Below are 13,711 nucleotides of genomic sequence, written 5' to 3'. Positions count from 1 at the left end.
CCTCCTTTCCTAGCTGTTGCAGATGGATGAAGTCCATTTGTTTACACAACAGGGCTTCTTAATCCAGGAAGCATTAAGTCATTCCTGCTTCACCTTCAAGCTGTAGAAGCTTGGCCCAATTTGTTTGGTCTAGTTTTATTTTTTAATTTACTTTATGAGTTAACAAATTCTGCATGTAGGTTTTACAGCATCTCGTTATTAGAAGTACATAGAAGTAATACATCCATAAACACAATTTTAATATATTATCATCAAACCACAGGCAGCTTTGTAGTAAGTCATACAAAAAACCCAAAAAGCTAAATGCCAGTGTTATATTGTTAATGAGAAAGACAATCACTTTTCCTCTTCCAATTTTTCTCCTTTTTGAAGGATTAATATACTACAATGAACTGAAACACTCCTCTAGGTAGCTAGTAGGTTGTGAGACAACAAAAAAGCATTATGAAAACATTAGCTTAAGCAAATAATATTTATAACACAGATGAGAAGTTGTTTTAATTTCCTATACCCAGGAATAATATTGCTGGTCCTAATTTTTGGACAGAAAAATAGAAACATGTGGCTTCTCAGGGTAGAAGGAAAAGAGGACTCTTCCAAATACAATATTCGTTTCAGTTCTAGCCATACCAAATAATATTTAGTGATTTATTGTCAGTTTGATTTATGGCATGAGCAAGGTCCTGCCAAATTACCAGTTCCTTGAACTGCAGTTTCCATTCAGCTCCTCTACAGTTCACAGGAAAGCACAGCTCAAAAGATGTGATATGGTGCCTAAAGGGACTTGGTGTAAGAGAAACCAGGAGATAGCACAGAGCAATCTGCCAAGGAAGAAAAAATGTAGCTTGGCAGGAAATGCCCGGAAAATGTGAAGCAAAGGAAGACTGAATCAGACTGGAAGCCAAGGCTGTTATTTATGAAATCAAGCCTAAATTACTGCATAATGTTGTGTCTTCCAAACCAAAGAAACAGCACACGCAAGGAAACTTGATCAAAATAACCTTGCTGCTCCGTTAGAGACTTTCTCTCCTGAATCACCTACTATCCTGAGCTGGTGGGTAACCTGAGGTATTAAACACACACCCATGCATTAGAGCTATAGTTACATTCCTTTCAAGATTTATAGCAGTTTGATGGGAGAAGGATCTGCAATTAAAATCCATGTCAACAAGCAGAAGTCAAATGCAAGGATAAGGTCACAAAGATAGAAGAAAACATCTGCTCTATACACTTTACAGAACATAATGACACAATGTCTTTGAGAAACAACTGTTTCACTTTAATTTTAGAAAATCAAAGAATTTATGATGACTGAAAAGCTGCAGCATCATTTATAATACAAAGGCAGGAAAGAATAAATTGTTTCTAAGGCACTATTAGGACAACACTTTGCCTGAAGCCCATGATCCACTTTCACAAACTTGCTGTTGTGAAAACATATTTAAAAGTAAATAAATGTTTATGTAGTGTTTGGAATCTGAGCAGATAAAAGCTGATAAACAAGGACTATATTGCCAATATTTAAATCTTGATAAATCTTACAATCAAGATGCCAGGGGTCCTAATTATATGTAAATGCTGGGGTCCTAATTATAAGTAATTTTAGTCCACTTTCACGTAGCAGCCAGAAACAAACTGCAAGCAAATCTGGTTTCTAATTGCATAAACACATTTTTGTTGTTGTGCTCTTGAAGTCATCAATGGGGTTATGAGAACACTTGGCAGTTCTAAGTCTTGTTCCTGCAAGAGTAAAAAAGATGGCAGAAGCCATTCAGCAGAAGTGACAATGGCAGCAGATTGGGAACCCTGTCAGAGCAGGTCCAGAGGAGGGCCATGAAGATAAACTGAGGGCTGGAACACCTCTCCTGTGAGGACAGACTGAGAGTGCTGGGGCTGGGCTGTTCAGCCTGGAGAAGGTGCTGGGGACATTTTGGAGCAGCCTTCCAGTACCTAAATAAGGCCTCTAAAAAGAGAGAGACTTTTTACATAGGCATATAGTGCTAAGATAAAGGGTTAAGGCATTAAACCCAAAAAGGGCAGGTTTAGAAAGATATCAGGAAGAAATTCTTTACTGTGAGGGTGGTGAGGCACTGGAACAGGTTGCCCAGAGTTGTGAGTGCCTCCTCCCTGGAAGTGCTCAAGGGCCTCTGAATAACTTGGGCTAGTGGAAAGTGTCCCTATCCCTGTCCTGGGCATTGGAACTAGATGATCTTTAAGGTTTCTTCCAATCCAAACCCTTCCATGATTATATGAACCCAAAATCAGGAGCAAACCCAGACACAGCTCTCTATGCTAAGCTAATAGCCCAATACAGAGTTACCCATGGTTCAGCTGGAGTTGAACAGTGCTTCCCTGACAGATAACATAAACTGGCAAAGGATCTGACAGAAAGTGCAGCAGCAGCATCTGCCTTTCCTTGAACTAAATTTACAAATGGGTTTCTCATTTCCTCACTGTGCACGTAATTTACAATCCAAACAGCTTTGTCCCTCTTACCCGGCTTGGTTTTTTGTTTTTGTTTTTTTCTCTGTGGGTAAGGAATGAGTTGTCCATTTCCTCTTTCAGTTTTTGGTTCCCTCATTCCTTTCTTGCACCATAATTTAGCTGTGATTTATTTTGCCATCCTGTTCCAAACAGGTGTCTGTTTTCTGGCTGCCTCTGCAAATGCAGCTCCAGAGACAGATGGTAATAGTTAGCTGCCTTCTGCACCTGCATGGATGAGAGCAGACCTGAAGAACCTCTGCTCTATGTTGAGTAGCTCAGAGCAGTATTTAGATGACCCTGTGGTTAAAATAAGTAGCCAACTGTATCTGACTTGGCACTGAAACCGTGGTGATCATTAGTGGAGCTGAATTTAAGACAGAAAACGGGTTTGGGAAACTAAGATAAAGGCAGGACAATTTGGCACATCATCAGGCAAAAGGCACCTCAGGAACGCCAGCATGAATGAACAATACCTGCCCACATCCTTTCTGTCATGTTACAGCATCTCTTGCTGCAATCACACAAATAAACTCATTTACTGTATTTCAGACCAAGCCCAGCTGTCAAGATTCAGTTAAGGGTCTGGGGACTTCTTAATTAAGTACAGTAAAGCAGTGTTAATTTTCCAAACATGCAACAGCTTCCATTGGTTACTGGACCAATCTAACCTATAAGGCTCTGACACAGGATATGGAAGGTGTGGAAGAGAGATTTGAACCCTGAGGTTTTTGAAAGAGATAATCAGCCTGAGAACTAAAAAGAGAGGGGGAGAGAGAAAAGAGAGAGAAAGAGAGGGGAGGACTAAAAGGGGAACTAAGGAACATTCTTCAAATACATGCAGCATGAATGTGGGAGACAGTTACTGAAAGAAAAAAGTAAGAGTTTGACTGGGGCTTTGAGCCACCTAAAAAATCCCAAATAAAACAAAACAAACAAACAAACAAAAAAAAAAAAAAAAAAAAAAAATCAGTGAAGAGTAAGGAAAACCTGGAAATAATCATTAGAAATTTCAGTCCCAGGAAAAGCTGTTCACTGGAAAACAGGTTCATTTATTCAAAAGCTGTTTCTAGACATGTTTTGATACAAACTGAAGAAAGATGTTTGTCTCTGATTAGTGCAGATCAGCAGCAGTTCTAGGCACCAGGTCAGGTATTCATCTGCACAGCAGAAAATCAGATTGAAGGGGTTGTGACAGTCCCATCTCTAAACCAGATCAACAAGGTTCACAGGAGAAGACTCCTACCTCCACAGGCACTTGTTTCTCCAGGGAAGCCTCTGCCAGCTCTTCTGTGCTGAACATTCAGGAAGGTAATTTCTTGGTGGGATTCAGGAGGGTAATTTCTTAGTGGGATTTCTGCTCTTGGGTGTTTTTCACCACGTTGTAGAGCTATCTGGGAGCTACCAGCAATGTTGGGTACCTCACTGAGTTCTCAAAGTCAATGATTAAAGGCTTCAGGTACTTTTCCTGGAGGAATAATAAGACATCAGCAGCTCTCTGCACAGCATGAAGGACACCTCCTCTCTGGCATATATTTTTTTGTAATTAAAAAGAAGAGTGCAGCATAAAAAAACCCCCAAACTGTCAAATGAATAAAAATATATTATCTTTCTAAGACACTGCAAAACACCAGTAGCATACACTGGCAAAAGTGTGCACAGATTCATTAATGCAGGGTTGAACTTTATATTTCAAAGGGCAATTCCATAAAAGCAGGTACTTTCTCCTGACTGCTACACTTTAGAAATTCACTGCCAAAATAATCACTCTTTAGATTTGAGACTCATATTATTCAGTGGGAGAAAATAAATCTCTCTAAGAGTCTTGTTAGCAGAGAGGAATTTAAACTCTTTATAGGTATTACTGATTTCAATATTAATAACACTATTCCACAAATCTATTTTTCTAATAATTTTCTGAATCTGTGATCAAAATTTTAAGTCAGGTATTTCTTTTCAGACCACATAGTTTTCTAATTCCTGGCAGAGAAGACTCTAATAACATTTCTTCAAATCCCTGTTAAGAATCCCCTCACGTACAGAAAAAATAAGTGCCTTGTAAAGACTGATAGGCTTAAGTAGTTTTTCCTCTATTAGAGTCGAATAATATTTAAGACTTTCTTATCTTGAAATTACTCTATATCATAGAAAATCTAAAAACTCATCACTGCAATTCTATTTTGGTGGAAACAGGCAATTTCACTCAAAATTTTCTCACACACTCTCAAAGCTATGCATTTTTTCTATTTTCGTTGTATGTAAAATTAATGGTAGTTTTTAACCTGCCGATCACTTTGTTGATACATTTGCATTGTAGGACTCCTGCTTTGGGGGTTTTCTAATGCTATTTTTATGCCAAAACGCATGGCTTGAGGGTAGACACTGCCCAAGAGTGATTTGATCCTCATGGAATTTATGAAAAATGTTCTTGCAGAGGACAGGATACTAATACATTATAAGAATCTGTATAGACTGGGAATAGAACTTGTAAATATGTTAAGTCTCAGACTCTTGGGAAAGGACTAAAGGCAAAACAATTTATTCCTTTTAATCATTAAGAAACTACTTGAAATATTATTTTTTCTCCTTTGCCTTTTGCTGCCAAGAAATCTTGTGATGCTATACAGCAAACTAAATCTGGGGATTCATGTTTTCATGGGAAATACACAGCTATGAGCCAGACCATGCATTTGGTCATGGGTTAAACCAAAGGGCTATTTTGCCAAGTGCCTCTTGGAAATTGTCAGCAGAAGCTTTTGGAAGGACTATGAGGGTGAGTGAAATGGCTTGTTGTGCATCTTCAGTATATGCATTCAACAGGAATCTGGAAATGTCTCTTTAAGAGCCACCCCTAATTAATGTGACTAATTTCATGGATCTTTGAATAAACTGATCTCAGGTGGAGAATAGCTTTTTATCATTCATTGTGGAAATTCTAAATAATACTTGTTATATACTAAGATAATACTAAGATAGTACTTGTTATATATCTGCAATAACTCCCCTTATCTCTGTATTGTTATGCCTTCTCTGTGTGTGACTAACATAAAATGGTCAAATGTAGTTTTTAGCTTTGTAGCATTTGCTTCAATTTTGGATTAGCAGGCAATATAAAGGCGTGTGTGGTTGTCCCTTTTTTACAGGGCTATTCATATAAGAGAAGAGCAAACAGATCATCAACAATTGTTAAAAGAGTTGCAGAGTGGAGGGGAATAAAGTTGTAATGAAGCTTGGAAGAGTCCTTACCTTCCAGAAAGCAGTTCTTCCAAGGACTATTTTCATCTTCTCCCTCAGCATTATGCACTCTTTTTTCCCCTCTTCCAGATCATAATCATGAAGATCTGTATACCATACATTCAACACTCACAAGAAGGAAGGATAAAGCAGAAGAAATTGTTTATTCCCCCTGTTTCAAAGTGCAGAAGGGAGGCTGGATCACAAGCCAGAGGCACACCTGCCAAAGTTATCTTAGGCCAATACTTCAAGGAGCCAAGGGACCTTAGGGACCCTGGCACATGCCCCTACCCCTTCCCTGCCCACAGGCTTCTCCTGGCCAAGGAACACGTCCCCACCTGCTCCAGATGAGATCTTACCAGCCATCAGTCTTTTCCCCCCACTACTACAGCCCCTTCCTCAGCCAATGGGCTCCTGAATCCCAGCTACCCCTCCACTTCAGTTATCACTATGTTTCAGCTATAAGGCAAACCATTCCTCTGAAAAAGGAGGCACTAGATTTGGGGGAGAGCACTTAAAATGCTATAAAGTGTTTGGACACAACACAGACCAAAATGCATTTTTCCCATGGTGCTTTCAGCCCGAAGATTACTTTTGGCTGAACCAATATCAAATGAGATCTATTCATCTCATGTCTGCAGAGCTCCAGGCTGACATTGGTAGGACCAGAAGCAAAATTCAGGGCCATAATGTTTACTTTTCTGGCTGAAATTATTAATTATTTACAAACAAGTCCATCATAGGCAGAGCATTTCAGGAACAAGTCTATCACAGGCAGAGCATTTCCTTCAATTAATTCAAATTAACATTTTGTTTGTAGCACAGAGTAAGCCTTTTCCTTTTCATAGTTCAAAGTGAACCCTGGGGGTTCTGAATATGCCTCCTGGTGATTTAATTAAAAGATAAATATTCACTCAAAAAAAAGAAAAGGAAAAGTATGGAAAGGAGGAAAATCTACAATTTAAAAAGTGGTAGCTGTGAGGAAAAGGAGTTCACTAAATAAGAAGTGAAAAGGAAAACAGAAGTGACTAACAAAAGTGTACGAATTCAGGCAAAGAAATGAAAGAAAAGTTCTGAATGTGAAGAGAAGTTAAAGAGTAAACAATGCACAGGGAATATACTATTTTGTACACACAGGTGATATGACCAAGCGAGGGACAGATCCACCAGGGCTTGTTTGGCTCTGTAGGGTGGAGGAGCAGAGCTATGGTTCCCCAAATGCTGTTTGGGAAAATTGCTATTCTCCACAATACAAGACTTCAGCATACAAGAAATCTCACCTTACTCTGGGGTAAAAGGTTAACCAAAGCAAGGTTCATTACAGGATCCAGGATCCCAGCTGATGAGCCTTTTGAAGCCAGTGCCAGATCCTGATTGGGGACCAGGTAAGCAGCCAAGTCTGATGCATGTTGTGTGCATGAAAGCCTTATGCATTGATGGCCTCTAACACACTATGATAGCAGTAGAGGTGCAGTATGAAGTGAAGTGGATGTGGATTGCCAAAGACAGGAGATGGGATGGAATCTCATCTGAGTGAAAGCTACAGGCTGTGTCCTGATGCCAAGGTCTGTCCCTCGGGCACTACACACGGCACGGGTTAATCAAAGACCACCACAGTGCTTCACAGCCCTGCTGGGCTCCATGTGCTTGTGAGGAAGCAGGAATGATGAGCAGCACCAGCCTCACACTGGTGTGCTGAGATAAAGCTGCTGTTGTGCTGCCTGAAAAGCTTGCCCACACCACAGCCTGTACATTGTCCCCCACAGCATGGTGGGAGAATCCCTCCACTTCTGCCTCCGCTTTCTGGAGAGCTTCAGGTGCTCCACCAAGATGCATTTTCCTGCTGTCAGAGCTCCACCACTACAGCGATGCTGCTGCTGAGCCAGCCAGCTTTCAGTTCTCTCTGGCATGTAATTATAATTGCCTGTAGTTTCAAATGACTATGGAAAATTGTGTTTCTGCTGACAAAACAGTTATGAAGTAAGTGTTCTCCTAGCTCACATTCTTTTAACTGCTTAGTTTAAAGATTTTCATCTCTTTAAAACCACATCTGACGTCCTATTATTTCATATTGACCATTGAGTATTCACAGAAACCTGTTCCAATTCACAGTTTCCTGATGATACAACTCCCTGATATCCTGTGTCTCCTTTTTTTTTCAGTCTCCAGATCCTAAACAGTCTTTTCAACTTTTACATGGAGAAATGATACTGGCCCAAAAAGGAAAATTTTCAAGCACCGGTGGTAGTAAGAACTGTACACTCAATTCAAGAAACTATGATTGAAATATATTTTGTCCTTCTGTATGGTATTTGCTACTAGTTGAGTTAAATAATGAATTTGAAAAAAAACAAAAAAACAAACAAAAAATCCAAACAAACCAAAAACCAGTAAATGGAAGAGAATTACTGTCAATGTTAAATTACACTGGCGAACCTGAAATTTAAGTCCCTGCCATTTAATACAGTCACTAATTTTTAAGGCTGAAGGGTTTCCATCCATCACCATGTCTGTGGATGTCATTGACCAGATCCAGTGCATGATGTTGAGCTCTGCTGGGCATGCTCCCTTTTAAGAGTAGCTATGTTAAATACAGTGTGAGTAAAACAAATGGGTCCTATGGATTTAGAAAGCTGAGATATTTCTGGTCCTATCCAGTGAATATACACTCTGTAACCAGTTTTGAATTAAGTCAGCAGCAAGCTGATTTTCTTATTGTTTCTCACAGTAAGAAAGGTTTCTTTTAGAAATGTAATAAAAGTGTTAACTGGAAGACCCCGCCTAAAAGAATATTCCCTTTTCTAAAAAAAAAACCCAAACATTCTTCCTCAAGGACACTTCCACATAGCTTCCATTAACATCAGGGGAAACACATGTGGAAACATGCAACTATACAGCCTGAAGAACTGTAACATGCATACACACACAAGAATATTCACTTTTCACATCTCCACCCAGAAAGTGAAAATTTAGCAGAACAAGGATATAAAAAATCCTAACTGATCTTGTCAGGAACTCCAGAAAATTTTTAATTCTCCATCTCTTGGAAGAGATGATTAGGAAACAGTTTTATAACTTATGTGGGGAGAAACTGTTGGATTGCAGTAAAGATTCTGGGCTGATGGAACAGCTCAGCATTTCTGAGTTCCTGTCTCGCTGGTTATGATGTGGCTCATGAGTATCCCAGCTGAAGCTCAGGAAGGCAGCAATAAGTTTCAAAGCCTTAGGGTTGTTGCCAAGGAAGTGGAGTGTTCTCAGACAGAAAATGAGAGAACATAGCTGTCTCTAGTGTTCATGTCTTCAGCCTTACTGCTGTGACTGCAGGAGCTGGTGGTATGGCTGTATCTCAGGAAGCCAAAGGTTGAGGCCCACTTTTAAAAGATTGGTTTGGGCATGAGGGATTAATGCAAGTGAAAGGCTCAGATGTAGCTGATAAAAAATTAGTCCCTGAACAGCCTACACCTGAATTTCCAATAAAATAAAATAAAGATTTCCCCCCCCCAAGAAAACATCACTTTTTAATCCAATAAACAAAATCTTAAAACCTGGTATTCCAATAGAAAATGAACTTTTTAATTCAAGAAAATGGCAGTTTCAGTGATTCAAGCTTTTATTTGTCTAGATGAATCTAAATCTTGAGTTGAAATATGTTCTCAGACATCCTGTGAGATTCTCTTGAACCATATGCTCCTTTTCTCTCTAAGTAAGACACTGTTGCATCAAATAATTTTTCTTCTAAAATTTTGACCTGTGGGAGGTAGAGTAAGCTTTTAGATATCTGAAACAGAACTCTGATAAGCCCCACCAAAATCTTTTATCTTTCCACCAGAAGGCTGGATGATCAGCTACACAGCACCTCAGAACTGTTCAAAGGCTTTTGCTAACTGGCAATATAAAGATCACAGCCAGTTTGCCTACAATCATATTCAAAAGAGAAGATACACATCTCCAGGCTGTATAAGTGGAAGCCACAGTGCCTGAAGCAGCTTTTCATATCTTTCACCTCTACAAAATTTTCTTGTCTTCAAAACTCTCATATGCTGAAGCCCCATGGAAACATTTATTTTCAAATACATATTTATATACCTACCTTGCCAAGGGTAATGTTAGGACTCCAAAAGAGATGGATAATCATACAAGTTTGAATTCACTGCCGGTCTGCAAGCATGAAAAAGCAGCTTTCTCTTTCTTTACCATTGATGTTCTGGTTTTGTCCGGGGTAGAGTTAACTTTCTTCACAGTGGCTGTATGGAGCTATCTTTTGGGTTTGTGCTGATGTAACAGAGGGATGTTTGTTATTGCTGAGCAGGGCTTGCAGAGAGCCAAGGCTTTTTCAGATCCTCACCCCACCCCACCAGTGAGGGGATGGGGCTGCACAAGCACAGGTGACTCCATGTGACCAGAGGGATATCCCAGACCACATGGCATCATGCTCAGCATACAGAGCTGGAGAAAGAAGGATGAAGGGGGGATGCTCAGAGTGCTGGCATTCCCCTTCCCAAGTCGCTTGTACATGTGATGAAGCAGAGGTTTCCTGGGGATGGCTGAACACCTGCCTACTCTTGGGGAAATGGTAAATGCACTCTTTGTTTTATTTAGCTGGTGTGCAAGGATTTTGCTCTCCATACTCATCTCTACTCAGGAGTTCTCTCACTTTTACCCATCAGATTTTCTGTCCCATCCTGCAGAGAGGGAATGAGCCAGTGGCTGTATGGAGCTTAGCTGCCAGCTGGGGTTAAACCACAACAATTTTGTAGATGTTTATCAGAACAATGGTGTTTGTCCTGAAGAATCAAGGTATCACAAAATACTACCCTTGCCTTCCTTTCACATTCACTTCCCTGAAAAACTATGGGGTTTGACATAAGGAAAAGTACAAGGAATCTTCAATATGCCAGTGATTTAAAACACTTATTGTATACTTTAGATGGTAGAAATGAATGCTGCTAAAATTACATGCACATGATGTGTGGGGATACTGCTGAGTTTTGTTCGTCTGTGACGACAGTGCAAAGTATTCAAAATGCCTGACTCCTCTCAAAATGATTCACTCTGTTTAACTAAATCTGAAAGAAATTGTGTGGCAGTACATGCATAATAGATATTTGTGCATTCAAAAAAATCATGCATATACATTACCTAAAAGGCAAACACACTTCAGCCAAGCAAGGCTAACAATGATTAATCATACTTTCATTTCCATCTATCTTCCAAGTTAATATGGTGGCAACATTGCTATTATCTGAAACTGAGTTAAGTCCACAGCGCTGCCTGCTGTGATTATTGATGAGCTGTGGCTTAATAAATATTTTAACTCTTGATAAAGCCCAGTGCACCCTGAATTTTAATTACATTCAACCTTTTTCAAATCTTCATATGGGCAAGAAACTGCAGCTCGTGAGACTATGCACAAAGTCTGATTTACTGGTCAGACACAGCCAAAGCAGTGCAGAAATCTGCTTGGTAGAAATGTCACTGTCTCCTCCAAAGAGAATGTAGTTGGTAGTACCTTGAAAAGGACTACTTTGATTTGCACAAATCTTTGTCTAAGCGCTCTGAAAAATTTTAATGCTTTCCACTACCTTCCCATTACCTGGCTGGACAGAGAATGAAATATTCTCCCACTTTACTGGCAGCTGTGATTATGTCCCAGCACGGTGACAGCACATTTCCTTGGTCGGAGTTGCTGTAACTCTGCCCTGCTCTTTCAATGACTTTGTGAACATCCTGGTCACTTTCTGCAGATTGCCAGCCAAGGACCATCACATTCCTAGCCCTGGTGCTGGCTTCGTGGACCACTCAGTAGCCTGAGGAAATCCCTTGTTGGACCTCCACTACCAGTCATCTCTGTAGAGTGGTATGGTGAAAGAAAACAAACTGAGCAGCTCTAGGGAAGTTTGGAAACATGTTTATGCTTACTTGTGGCAGATACTGCTGACCAGGTCTCCTTTCAGACTCCCACAGCTCTTGAGTAACATGTTTTGTGCTGACCACATAACATGCTGCAGGCACCTCCTTCTCCTATGAGAATCACAGAGTTTCTCTGTGAAATCCTTTGCAAATTTCAGAAATCTCTTCTTTACTTCCTGTTTCTGCAAACAATGTCAGAGGCCAGGTAAATAACTTGCCATGGGTCAGGAACCATGACTTTACAGAGTGAGTCTGCATACCTAAATAAAATGCATACCTAAATAAAAAATAACAGCTGCCTATGTATGTGCCCAAGATGCATCAGACCATGGCAGATTTCCAGAGGAGGGAATTGCCCTCAGGCAATGCAGGTTACTTCTGGTACTCAAAGTACTGTGGGAAAGTATTTTATCCTTCCCATGGTTTTGAATTTCTTCTGAAGCTTTTCTAAAGGATGGGATATTGAATAAGTCTGGCCTGATGCAACTTTTCATCCATCACTGTTCTGCAGGCTGGGGACAGGTGATCACCTCTGGCTCTCCTATGAGAAAAGATCATTGTAGGTCCCTTCCTACTGAAATAGTCCTATCCTATCCTATCCTATCCTATCCTATCCTATCCTATCCTATCCTATCCTATCCTATCCTATCCTATCCTATCCTATCCTATCCTATCCTATCCTATCCTATCCTATCCCATTCCATTCCATTCCGTTCCGTTACAGAAAGGTGCCTACTCTGCAATTGGTGCTTGTCTATGATTTTCCTGGCTGATTTCCTCACAATGCCTGATCCTCCAGACTTTGTCACCACATAGCAGGGCACTATTCATGTCTCTTCTTTCTCCTGCAAAGGAAATTCATTCTCCAAATTCATGTATTTCCGGGCCAATGTCCCTCAATTTCAAAAACCAGAAGTGAACCTCCATCAAAAATGAAAATGTGGAGAAGCAACAATCCTACATAGTATGGAGACCCAGGATTAGACATGTGCCTCAAATACCCATTCATGGCACACGAGTTTTGCAATATCAACCAGAACTCATGAGAAACATTCCAACAGTCGTAACTCTCTCTTTTTCTTTCCCAAGGGAGTTTAAGAGTTATGCCCCACTAAAAAGTTTAGCTTGTAATACTTCAAAGCATTTTATCTTCCCCGCTTTACAGGAACAAACGGAGTATGCCACATTTCCCAGCAATATAAAATAACTCCATCTAGCAAAATGAAGTATATCTTCAGTAAAAATAGGAATTTCCCTTTGCTCTTCATTAATTATTTGAATCCTAACCAAAGAATCCAGTGGTTTGTGTAAAATGGGGCAATGATTGTGATTTGAACTCTATTTTCACACAGCGGGAGAACACCCTCTCTTTTCCTCATCCAAAAAAATAAAAGAAAAAATCAGAAATGTCATCTTCTGTTCTGCTGCTTGTTTCAGCAGTCATTCCCATTTGTGCTAATTCTAGCTGACTTCTTCAGCAGCAAACAACACAGCTCCGGCTTATTTCATTTTTCAAAATGCACTTCTAAACTCCACTTTATTCAGATGACAGGATGGGGTTGTTACAAAGTATTTAATTAGCCTTCTATGATGCCATGGTGGCATAGGACCAGCACAGATAAATCTATGTGACCCTAGTTGCTGGCACAACAGTAAAAACTGTCAGAGGACGGAAAGAAGTGTTGCCAGATTGTGCTGCTCTCCAATAAAGAGACCTAGTCAGCAGATTTTTTTTGTAGAAGTGTCTCTGAAGAGAAAATATCTTCCTGAAAATTACTGGAGAGAAGTAATATTAATTTTTCTATAACTTTTTGATCTACCACTAAGAAGGTATTTAGTCCCTAATTTTCCATTTGTGCTCAGCTCTGTGGTTTAGACTGATTTTAAAACTGTGTACATAACAGGGACAGCGGTCTAGACCCCCTTGTATTCCCCTTTTCTCAAAAGCACAGTGTTCAGGGGAAGACACAGTGTAGATTGCTTGGTCCACCAAGACTGGAATGGGCATGAAGAACCTGAGCTACAAGTTCCTATGCCAAAACTCAGGTGCAACACAGTCCAAACTCAAAGCAGACGTTTAAATACA

General features: G+C 40.0%; 1 long non-coding RNA gene across 2 annotated transcripts in view; it reads right to left on the bottom strand.

Annotated features, from left to right (window-relative positions):
- LOC148225454 (uncharacterized) overlaps positions 1-12,335 on the bottom strand; it is a 54,213-nt gene extending 41,878 nt beyond the window's left edge. The window contains exons 1-3 of one of the 2 annotated variants that reach the window (XR_015807444.1): positions 11,635-12,335; positions 5,728-5,822; positions 3,728-3,949 (exon numbers count right to left, since the gene is read on the bottom strand). This is a non-coding gene — a long non-coding RNA (uncharacterized LOC148225454). Of the gene's footprint in view, positions 1-3,727; positions 3,950-5,727; positions 7,072-11,634 lie in introns of those variants that run through there. The other variant, XR_015807440.1, reaches the window with a different exon arrangement.
- Positions 12,336-13,711: the final 1,376 nt, after the last annotated feature.

This window comes from Sturnus vulgaris, chromosome 1, assembly GCF_052056855.1.
Source record: "Sturnus vulgaris isolate bStuVul1 chromosome 1, bStuVul1.hap1, whole genome shotgun sequence".
NCBI classification, from domain to species: domain Eukaryota; kingdom Metazoa; phylum Chordata; class Aves; order Passeriformes; family Sturnidae; genus Sturnus; species Sturnus vulgaris.
This window is presented reverse-complemented; position numbering and strand designations above follow the sequence as displayed.